This window comes from Carassius auratus, chromosome 9 (genome assembly GCF_003368295.1).
Source record: "Carassius auratus strain Wakin chromosome 9, ASM336829v1, whole genome shotgun sequence".
In the NCBI taxonomy this organism is placed as follows: domain Eukaryota; kingdom Metazoa; phylum Chordata; class Actinopteri; order Cypriniformes; family Cyprinidae; genus Carassius; species Carassius auratus.
The window spans coordinates 10872685-10884695 of record NC_039251.1 but is presented as its reverse complement, the minus strand read 5'-3'; the positions used below and the strand labels follow the sequence as shown (position 1 = coordinate 10884695).

General features: G+C 35.7%; 1 protein-coding gene across 14 annotated transcripts in view; it reads left to right on the top strand.

The window, feature by feature from the left end:
• Window positions 1–12011, top strand: part of pcbp3 (poly(rC) binding protein 3) — a 60941-nt gene that overhangs the window by 24911 nt on the left and 24019 nt on the right. Inside the window, exon 1 of one of the 14 annotated variants that reach the window (XM_026271395.1) lies at window positions 7564–7648. The exons of 12 other annotated variants lie outside the window; for them this stretch is intronic. The gene's annotated coding sequence lies outside the window, so the exon portion shown is untranslated. Of the gene's footprint in view, window positions 1–7563; window positions 7649–8775; window positions 8878–12011 lie in introns of those variants that run through there. One more of the 14 variants, XM_026271393.1, reaches the window with a different exon arrangement.

Below are 12011 nucleotides of genomic sequence, written 5' to 3'. Positions count from 1 at the left end.
AAAAAAGCAGAGGACCTTGGACAGATCATTGTGGCACTCCATATTTTACTGTTGATAATTGAGATGGCTCCCCATTTAAATAAACAAAGTGATAGTGTTAGGACAGGTAGGGTCCAAACCATCTTTAAGCCTGCCCTTGAATACTTGTATAGTTTTGTAATCGATCTATGAGTATGTCATGATCTATGGTGTCGAACGCAGGACACAGATAAAGTAAAACTAGCAAAGAGATGCAAAGAGACCTGACTGAAATTGTTCATAGATTTGTATTTATTTATTTTATTTTAATTTTTTGCAAAAAGGAGCACAATTGAGCAGACAAAAAAAAAAAAAAAAAAAAAAAATTAGACACAAACGGAAGATTTAAAATGGGTCTGCAATTTGCCAGTTCACTAGGATCTAGTCGTTTCTTAATAAGAGGCTTAATAACTGCCAGCTTGAATGGTTTTGGGACGTGACCTAAAGAAGCGGTTCCTCTGCTACAGGTAACAACTCTTTTAATAATTGAGTAGGTACAGGATCTAACAGGCATGTTGTTGGTTTAGATGCAGTGATAAGTCTATTTATGTCTTCCTGTCCTATAGTTGTAAAGCACTGCAGTTTATCTTTGGGTGCGATGAATGAAGCTGAATACTGGACGCTGTAGCATCTACCTATGTTATTGTATTTCTGATGTTATCTATTTTATCAGTGAAGAAATTCATAAAGTCATTATTATACTGTAAGGGAATTTTTTGATTTTTGGTTTAGGTTAAGGTTATTTGTTAATCACGCCACTGTGCTAAATAAAAACCTTGGCTTGTTTTGGTTATTTTCTATGAGTTTGTGGATATGCTTGGCAGCTTTTAGGGCCTGTCTATAGCTGGACTTTCTTGTTTTCCATGCAATTCTAAAAACTTCCAAGTTAACCTTTGAGTAAAATGTTTAATTGTAACCAAAAGCGGGCCAGCTGGGGCTAGAGGAGTGGTTATGAACAAAGGCGGAGTTTCACCGCGTCTGGAGAGCATCAGCGGCGTGGATCATTTCAGAAAGCTAACCGCTATAACACCAGCATTAAAAACTTTTACAAATAAGTTGAGCTCAAAACTCACTTTCAGTCAGCAGTGAGTGTTGGAAATAACTTGATCTGATGTGGATTATAATCACCATACAAGGCAGAAATATTTATAAGCGATTCAAAAGAATTCACGCTAGGCTTTAACGTTACCATAGTAAACATGGTAAATATGACCTCTTGAAAAATTCAGACGTCAGCTTCTTATTCTCCATTACAATCGTGTATTTATTAAGTAACATATTTTGTCTGTCATAAGTCTCATCTTGTTTAGTTTTTGTTCGGGAGCTTTTATAAAATATAGAAATTAGCATTCTTTCTAAATGTGATGTATATAGGCTATTGTGACTTCAAATAAACAGAAACAGACTCAACTGAATAGCAGACAATGTTTATAACGCTTTATTTCTGTGTGACTAATTTTCAATCCTGATAAATTAATTATGATGCATCACCTTATTATGGTAAAACACAGATGCTTTTGGATTTTAATATTTAACAAAGCATGCAATCAAACGGCCGCTTTTATCGTGTTCGTTTTGTGATCGCGCAAATTCCAGTGATTTATTTTTCATTTGTTTTCTGATAACTTCGAAATGATGGATTTGCATGACGTTGTTCCTGAGGCGTGTAAAGGACGGATTTTAGTAAAGCGCAGCAGAGCTTCAGGCCTGACTGTGGAAACCCAGCGCTATTTTGGCCTCGGTGCTACAGGCCAGAGGTTATTACTGGCCCAACAGTGGAAATGCGGCTATTGTAACCAGGGGCCTGTTCTGCCTTTTTGAGGTGGAAGTCGCATTTTGGGGGGAAGGTCCATAGGCTCTCATAGTTGGCTAGTTGTTTGCGTTAAGAGTGTTAGGGATTATTTTTTAAGATCAAAAATAATCAAATAGTTGTGTATCTGACTGATCCAGACGCTATAAAACCAAATGCATTGACTTTCATAGTATGAAAAAAATACTATAGAAGTCAATGGGACCTGAAACTATTTATTTGCCAGCATTCTTTATAATATCTTCTTTTGTATTCCACAGAAGAAAAATGCATGTAGTACAGGGTTGGGATGAGTAAATGATGAGTGGTGGACTATGCCTTCAATTTAGTCATATATACCTATTAATTAAAAATCTGAATGTTGTACAGTAAATAATTGCAGTTTTGGTAAATGATTGGAATACTAGCAAATAGGAATTCTTTGTCTTGTATGGATGTGTTATCTAAATAGAATTGTCTGGGACCAGTTATGTCACTGAACACTCTGGAAGTGGGAGGTTTTAAGTACTTCGTGGAAGAAAAAAGGCTTTATTTGATCATTTTAACACCCTTACAAAAGTTCCCCCATAGAACCACCCCTGCCTGTCATTTTAGCTTTTTTGAAATCTGGAGCGATTGCCACATTGATCTGGTCTTGAGCAGAATGCACTTTTGTGTTTTGCATAATTCACCTTGTTAAACAGTCATGCTTTTCAACAGCACATGGATTGTTTTGTTTATGTTCAAGCTTGCTTTGCAATACTTTCCTCTGCCACTAATGATTCACTTTGATGCTGATGCAGCCTGACTGATTCTAAGGCAGGGCATTAAACGCGTGCGCGCACACACACACACACACACACACACACACACACACACACACACACACACACACACACACACTCTCAGTGCTCCAGAAAACAAAGGCAGGCATTTTGGCTTTGATTTTATAGATATTTACATCAATACTTACTACACAAGCTTATTTATGTAAGCATGTTTTACAGTGTGCCCTGACACATTCAGTTATTGCATGCATAAATATGCAAACACAGCTCTATTTATTTCCAGTGGCAGTGTGAGCTCACTACATTTTGGTTTCTTTTACTCTTTTGTTTCCAGATATTTCTGCACTGATTTTGGTAACACTTTAGAATAAGGTTCCATTAGTTAATGTTAGTTAACTACTTTCGTTAACATGAACTAAGCAAGAACAATCCTTCTACAGCATTTATAAGTCTTAGTTCATGTTAATTTCAACATTTACTAATGCATTATTTAAATCAAAAGTTGTGCTTGTTAACATTAGTTAATGCACTGTGAATTACCATGAACCAACAATGAATAACTGTATTTTCATTAACTAACATTAACGAAGATGAATAAATACAGTAATAAATGTATTATTCATTGTTTGTTCATGTTAATTAATACATTAACTAACATTAACTAATGGAACCTTATTCTAAAGTGTTACCCTGATTTTTTGTAGTCTAATATTTCAGTGATTTCCTAACAGGGGCACACATAAGCATCATATATTAAGCTTTGTAAAAATAAGGGGTGCTCCGATCACGAGCCGTTGTTAACTGAGAAGATGCGCCAAAAACTGCTGAAAATGAAGTGGATTTGCGCATCTTCTCTATTAACAACGGCTCTGTGTAGTAACAGCTGCTCTATGTGAAATCACACACCTGATGGAATTAACCGCTGATTAGAGAACCGGCTTTACTGACGAGATGCGCATAACGATCGGCCGATCGTGATCGGAGCACCCCTAGTAAAAATGTTATGAAGTTAAAACTTAAAATAACTGCCAATAGATTAAATTACATCTTTTAATAATTTAACATTTTATAGCAAAATGTATCGTTATAGCAATACAATGTCAGGTATAATTTGTCTTATGAAAAAAATGCAAAGGCAGTTGTGTCTTTTTTTCTCCTAATGGAAGAGGGGTTAGTGATAAATGTAATTAATTATTATTATTATTGTTATTATTTAATATTCGATATAGTGAGGTTTCAAAATTAAGTATGTTTCTTGTAATTGGTAACTCATATTTAACAATTCTGAATACATTATCTTGTATATTATCTGAATTAATCTCTAGTGACCTCATAATTGTGACTTCATTTTTTTGGAACTAAAAGAGTTTATATCTCAAAATTGCAATTTTATTTCTCAATTTTGCGATTGTCTTGTAATTTCAACGGTAACATCTAAAAAATTATGAGTTTAAATTGCATCTTTTTTTCATTATTGGTAAATATTATTGTTAATTTTTTTTTTAATTAGCACACAATTACCTTTTTTGAACAAATATCTGTTTTGAACAAATATCTGCAACATTAGTCTTCATTTATGACCCCCAAAAGTGAATAAAAGAAAATATTATAACATGCAACGGACAACCTCTTTTCTAGATTAAAAAAGTTTGTTCCTCATAATCTGTGTCTGAGTGCCGAGGGACTTTTAATCGTTCTTGCCTTCTCGACAGAAAGCGAGGATGATATCTTACTCACAACTCCCCTGAGACAAATCTCCAGACACTGATAAATGCATGTTGATTTATTTAGACTTGTTCTACAGACCGTTGCAATTACTTGCAGTCTCAATTTTATTGTCCTTTTTTTGTCAGATAGCAATGTAGGTTATATGTAAATATATATATTTTTCCGTATTGTTTACATTGTCAGCATAGACAGTAGGAGTCATACATGCTCTAAAGAATAGCCTGAAGTGTGTATGAGAAGAGGGATTTGGCAAGAGAACTCGGAGAGAACTTCATCAGTGAGTCGCTGTGACATCTTCCTCAGCCACTTCAGTCCTGTGTCACTGGGTCTTGGCGCCCGGCCACATGAGCCTCCCTGTTCTGGAGCAGAGGGAGGGATGGGTGCATGCAGGAAAGATATAGCATAGGACAGTGAGGAAAGAAAGACCCAGAAGACTCCAGAGGTCTCTCTGAATCACTGGTGCTGTTTGAAGGATGATGAGGCATTGCTTTAAGGAAGGCTGAGCCATGTAGGGTGCTGCCAAGCTGAGCTGAACAGACATCTTAGTGGAGGATAGAATACATTAACATGCAGCGCCTGTTTCCTTTGGATACACAACAGCTGAATATCTCAGCACCAAAATATCATTTTTCCTTTACACTTGTATGTGATTGACTTTTGCAATTTTATTATTAATTTAAGTTCAAATATTTACTCCTGTTTCTTAAATGAAAGATTTCTAAAGCAATTTTCCCAGAAATCATTGAATTGTACTCCTATATTGTATAGGGATATTTTTTAGAAGTGGTGTAACACACTGGAGAATTTGTCACTCTTTTTTCCGTTTTCATTCTTAATCCTGATATTTATTTTATTTGAATATATTTTCAAATGTAATTTGTTCCGGTTATAGCAAAGCTGAATTTTCAGCAGCCATTAGCCTACTCCAGTAATCAGTGTCGTAAGATTTTTCAGAAATCATTCTAATATTATTTGGTGCTTTTTTGCAAAAGTTCTCATTTTGTACTGTTGAAAAGATGTGTCGTACTTGTTATTTACTATTCTTGAATTCTTCTTTGATATATATATTTTTAATTTTCATGAATAGAACATTTGTAACAATTCAGTTCCCTGCTAAATCAGTAAAACTGCATGAAATTCACATATACTGTACCTGTGATTGCATTCCTTCTCATTGCTTGTGTCTGAATTAATTGCAGTTGGAGAGCAGCTTGCATTCTGTGAGTTTCTTGCTATGCATCTGCAATAGATTAAAGTTTTTTTCTGTGCATATGAACTTTTGAAGGTAAATCCAAAACTACACACACACACACACAGAGTAAATGCTTATTACATAGTGAAGTTGTTGTTGTCTCATTTCTGTTGTTAGACTTAGAGATTCACCCAGAAGAGGACATTTTCATTGTTTAATTATCCTCTTGTCATTTTTTTTTTCTTTTGAAGAATGTTTCAACTGTTTTTACTCATACTATGAAAGTCAGTGTGGTCAAAAAAATACCTATTCAAAAACATGTTCTTTTCTTTTTGATTTGTGTATTGCTTGGTTTTTTTTGGTAGGAATAAGCGAAGCCTTTCTTTCGTGAGAGAGAACAAGGGGACACATTGATTAAAGTTGAAAGGGACGTTGCATGAATGCACAAATGCATTTTATGTTGAATTCATATCCTTATAATGTCATAAAACAAAAAGGTCTAACTTTGATGTTTTTGCTTGAATTCAGCCTCTCTGGCCAAAGGAAAATAATAAAAGGGAAAAGTTTTCCCAAATATAATCTTTCTATATTTATTTTGACATTTTCTTGTCTTATTTGTTGAATTTTTGCAGATGAACATGCTACTTTTTTCCCCCACATGATAAAAGTGTATAGGTATAAAACCACTGTAAAAGTATTATACAAGTGTTTGACGAACGCATCGGATAGAAGTATTTATTCATAAAAATCCACCCAAGTTCTCAAAACAAACATGGTGTCTGTTTTGACTCTTTAGACATAAAATAGTTAGTGAATGTGAATTCTTCATTAACTATAAAATACTTTTTAAAATATTGTGTTCCACAGAAGAAAGTAAGTCACACATTTGGAACGTAATTAAATTGAGTAAATGATGCGACAGTTTGAATTTTTTGGTTGTACTATTCTTTTAACAACACGTTTTGCACTTTATCAGTGATGTAGCACACAGTTCTCCTTATGTCGAAGTGTTATGTTTTGTACATTGCATGGCCTTGCACGTTTTAGCTCTGTGAATTAACAAAGTTGTTTATGCACCATAAAGGTGACAGTTCCACCCTGAATGTTCCATTTGAAATTGATGTCAGAAGCTATTGGTTTTAGCTGCAGGGTTGTCCCATTATTGAAAGCTCTCACTGCAACCAAATGGAGGGTCAGGCGAAATTTTCCATTACCGACTCTAGCTAGGTCTGGGTGAGAGGGGTGGCATAAAAGCTTTTAGAGCAGGGACAAAAGCAGTGTGACCGAGACCCAAGGCAACAGAATTTTCCACTTATCATCAGCCTGTGTGTGAAGGTATGGCCAAGGGATACACTTAAACTACAGAATTCCTCTAAGCCTCCAGGGCAAGGTGTCTTTAGCATCCACTTCCTCTTAGAAAGAAAGAACCATTCTCATGCTGACCTCAAGTGTTTTGAAGGCATCGGGGTAAGAACCTTTGCATTTGCAGGACCCTGCATTGTCACTAAGAACGTCCTGGAGAACTCTTTAAGGGAAAGAGATTTTGCTCGAGTGCATAAAATAAAAGGCCGCTGTCATGCGGTACTGGCATAGGCATTTGCACGTTCCCTCTACGCTCAGCGATTTATGGATTTTTCAGGTCTCTCGAAGCAAAGCACTGAGCCAGTACAGCGACCTCGTGTCATGCAGTCAGTAATGAGCTTCTTAATTAAACCCTGCAGGCTTGTGGCTCAATTAGGGCTGACAGACAAAGTTAAACTGATCAATCCAGGAAGTGCTTCTGCAGAGCTCTGTTTAGACACTAGTACTTTGAAGAACAAGAGACTGATTTGATGATCTTAACCAAATTTTCATTGTGTTTTCTGTGAGATCAGGTGACCTTTAGCCTTTCAAACTCTGTATGATTGTTGTCTCCTTCATGCTCGTCAAGGCCTATTAGCTTGCTCAATTGATGGACCCATTGCTGTCCTCAAACAAGTCAACTGTGCCTCCCCTCCCCACTCTGCCTTTTGACCTTGCTGGGGGCATTGGTTGAGGTTACTTATACAGTAGGACTAGGCGCATTCATGTTCCTCTCATTGTGCCTACTTTCTTCCATCTCTGGTCCTTAACCTCGAGAACTTTCCTCTAAGGGTAAGGATGATAGATAAGCTGCACTAAGAACGTATATCTTGGGTTTCATGGTTTTGTTTTGCACTACTTCACAGGAATCACTTGAAGTTTCTTGCTCTTTGTGAATGTTTGAACATTTGTCTCTTTGAATTAGTGTTTCTGTTGTCTTTAATGACTGCATTGAATTGACCTCAGTGAAGAATGAAAGAGGCACCCATTCAATTGCCCTCAAATTTAGACGGTTTCGAGGTGATGTTTTAGGTTGGTCTTAACCTCGGGAGCACCTAAAATTGTTAGTGAACTTTGACTTATTTCGACTTTTTAAACCTTTCTCAAAGGCATTGAGACGTTTGGCTGAGTAACAAGTATTAAGTGATGATTTTAAGGGTTTTAACCTCAGTGATTCGTGATTAATTCATATTCTGATGATCAGATGAAGCAAATTAGCCAGAGGTTTGTAATCCAGATTAAGCCAGTGGAGCCCCCCATAATTCCACACTCTGCCAGATTAAAATGGCTGGTAGACACAAGAACTGTCAGATATTGTGATGTTGATGGAAAGCCGCCCCTCATCCGGCTTAAACCTCCTGGTTTTTAACCCATGTCTGTTCGCTTGTTTTTTTTGTTCATGCTGTATGTCTTTCACCTCAGAAAAAACAATGACCGAGCAGGGTGAGGGGTAGGTAGAATGGGCAAAAAAGCCTATGAAGGTTGAATCTTAAATGTCACAACAGACAAATATTCAGTTTAGTGACAGAATAACTGATGTAAGAGTCTACAGATGGTGACCAGACACCCTGGGCTGGACCAGACTGCGGGAATGGGCATGTACAGTTGTGGGTACAGCTTCGTTGACATGTCGCTCATTGGACATACCCAGACGGCTGGAGTCTTGGGTGCCGATTCCACCCCAATACCCCTGGGGCTGCTCGATGAGCATAGTGGGACTCCTCTAGCCTCAAAAAACCTTTACCTCAGCCCAAGCAGTGATAATGCCGTCGACAAACAAGGGACTAGGTGCAGTGAAATTTGGATTTAGGCGTTTTTTGCCTTTTGCGCATTGTATCCAGTGAGGGATCACGTGTTCAGCGCCTCACCCACATGACCTCATACCAGGACCAATCAAATGGTGCCGTTCCATTGGGGTTGAGCGAGAGATCACTGGAGAAATCATTTTCCCTCTGTGGTTTTTAATTTCAGTCCTTTCCGAACGTCAGTATTGGTGGCCATCGGTTAAGAGCTCTGTGAAGGTAAATCTTTTTATGTTTTCAGATGTGATTTTTAATACATATTTTGATAGAACATTGTGGCCTGGTTAGTTATGAATGACCGTAAGGAACGGCATTCTGTTTTTCAGTGAACTGAACAATTAACCTTATGCTGTCTTTATGTATGATGTTCCCCTGGAATAATTCCTTTAGTCCCAAGTTTCCTAATGCTAAGAGTTTTCGACCATATATAGTGAATATATATAGACCATTTAACATTAAAATATACTGGTTTTACATTTCAAGAAATATCTTGAAATAAGTATATTTTGTTGTGGTCTAAGTAGCTTGTGATATTTTGAACTGATTTGCTTTATTTGCTGTAGGTTGTTGCGTTTTTTTGCTATATCTGTATATCGTTCGACAGTTGTCTGTATGCCGCATACAGTATGGCGTGAAGGATTGTGACTTGTGTGTCAGTTTCAGTTGCGATTCCGACATTGCAACATTAAATGCTGCTCGGCCCTTTGATTAATGCTTCTAGAGAGGTACACAGTTTTGTTCGTCATCGTTACCTCAATTATCGTCACAAGTTCTTTATATGTCACAATGAAGCAGAAGAGATTTCGTCTTAAAAAACTGTTGGTACGGAGTCCACCCATTGCCAGTTTTTTAGTAGACATTTATGAGCAGAACAAAGAGTTTTTATTCTAAACCTGAGAGAGCTTCAACTTGAGAATATCAATTTGTAGGGTTATTGCCATGGTACCATCTTCCCAATGGATTATTTTGATTTTCTCATACAAGGGTTGGTAATGCAGTTAACGACCAGAGGTGTCTCCATTTAGCATTTCGGCACTTTCGATAAGTAGGCCGTTAGCGTAGCATGGCTCGTTGGTACCGATATCTCGGGTCTCAGATCCCTGAATTGGTTTTGCTTGATCTTGCATTGGCATTGCTGGGCGACTGAGCTCTTGATTATAATTTGGGTTGAGATCCAGGCTAGGGCGACTGATCAGGGATGACAGTTTTCGAGGCGCCTGTCAGGCTGAGTAGGGGAGGGTGGCCCTGCAGACACGCGTACTGCAACAAAAGGCTCCTCTAGAGTTGTTCATATATGAGTGTTCATGTGCCCCCTCCTCCCTCACAACACAACGCCCAGCCAAAGGGACCCCAGCCCTGGTGATGCCACATGCCCACAGGGAACACTTGTGCCTAAAAAACCCCCCCAAAAATTTAACCACGAAAGCCTGTATTATCACTTGGTTTTAACACGGTTTGCTTGCATTCCTTATGCATAATTGATTTTGTCCTAATAAATGGTCTTTTTAATTGTTTGTTAATTAATTAATTAGATTTTGCCCATTGCAAATATATAATTTTTATATACCTTTTTAGTTTTAGTCTTTTAATTTATATATATATATATATATATATATATATATATATATATATATATATATATATATATATATATATATATATATATATATATATATATATATATATAAAATTTTTTTATTATTATGAAGTTTAAAATACCAGTTTTCCTATAATTAAATATTATAATAATTATTATTATTATTTTAGACTCTATTCACATTTAAAAAATAAAAATAAGTATTTGCTTTTGGGATTTGGGTATTTTTGCTTTGAACTCTGGGTTTCTTGATAATAACGTACATTTTGTTATGAGTAATTAATAATGGTTTTGTTTTTTTGTTTTTTGGGGCGACTATTGTTTGAACATTTTTCCTTTTCTTTTGAACTATAGAAAATGCAACACAGCAAAAAAAAAAAAAAAATACCAACCTATTCATGAAATTTCAAAAATGCTGCCCTGATGAAAATTTATCTTCAAAATTCAATTGTGAATTGAAAAAAAAAAAGTACAAAATACACAATATAGTATTTGACACTCAAACTGAGTTGCCATGAAAGGGTTCATAAGTTCATTCTGAGTATTTTATGACATTTAGGATGAAAGCAGCACTTTCTGCAGTGAGATTCTCCTCATGGCGTGGAATTATGAAGCAAGCTTATGGCTGATTTATGTTTGGATGTAATGACTGCCTTGGAGGATTAGGGCAGGCCAGATGACGGTGGATGGACTCAGATTATATTTAGCATTTTCTTCTTGTGCCTGTTATATTGCTTTGTGTTTTCTGTGTTTATAAAACGCTGTAGATCAAATGCTCCCACCCTGCTCTTCATTCAGAGGTTTTAATTTAATTCCTCCCCACGGTTAGCAATGACCCATCATAAGGACCTCATCACAGAGAGAATATCCTCTCTATCCTCTCTCAATCATAATACAAATCTTACAATTTGTAATTTGTACAAATCTTGTGAATATGAGTCAAAATATCAGAAGTTGGGTGGTCTGTTATACTTATTTACATTCATCAGTGTTTTTTTTACACTTATTTTTAATTTTTTCTTCAGATTGAGCGTTTCAGCTGCCATTTGTTTATTATAGAAGAAAATACAGAATGTTATTAAGCAAACACTGCATGTCTATAAAGACTTTTTCTATTTGATCTTTTTGATCTCAGTGGACGTGTTCTGTTCTGGGTTATACACATACACATGCAACATTTAATCCTCTTATTTTGCTTTACCCACAACTGTAATTTAATTCAATTATTTTTGATTATTGTTATTTTCATGTTGAGTACAAATATTGTTCATTCATATAAAATTCAGTTTTGGGGGATTTCGTTAAATTAAACTAAACTATATTTGAATTTTTTATCCAATTAGCTTATTATAAATAAATTAACAAATTAATAAATAGGTTGCATGGGCACAGATTTTTTTTGGGCCTGCTAGTGTTAAATACACTTTTTTATTTATATATATATTTTTAGTACATTTTGTTGAAAGATTGCAAGATTTCTGCTAATGTTTTTATTTTCGTTCATTTTATGAAAATTAAAAAAAAACAAATAGCATTATATATATATATAATACAAATAAAAATTATTTCTAGATTTGTTCTGATATTTCATCATTGAAAATCTCCAGATTTGTGTTTTATATAATGTTTATTTTATTAAATTTGTTTTTTTGTTTTGTTCTGATATTTTTCTTTTTTCCTTTCTTTTTTTTAAATTACCAAATGTATTGTACTGTGATGGGTTAAACCTGGACAAAATGCATTAGACAGCATGAAG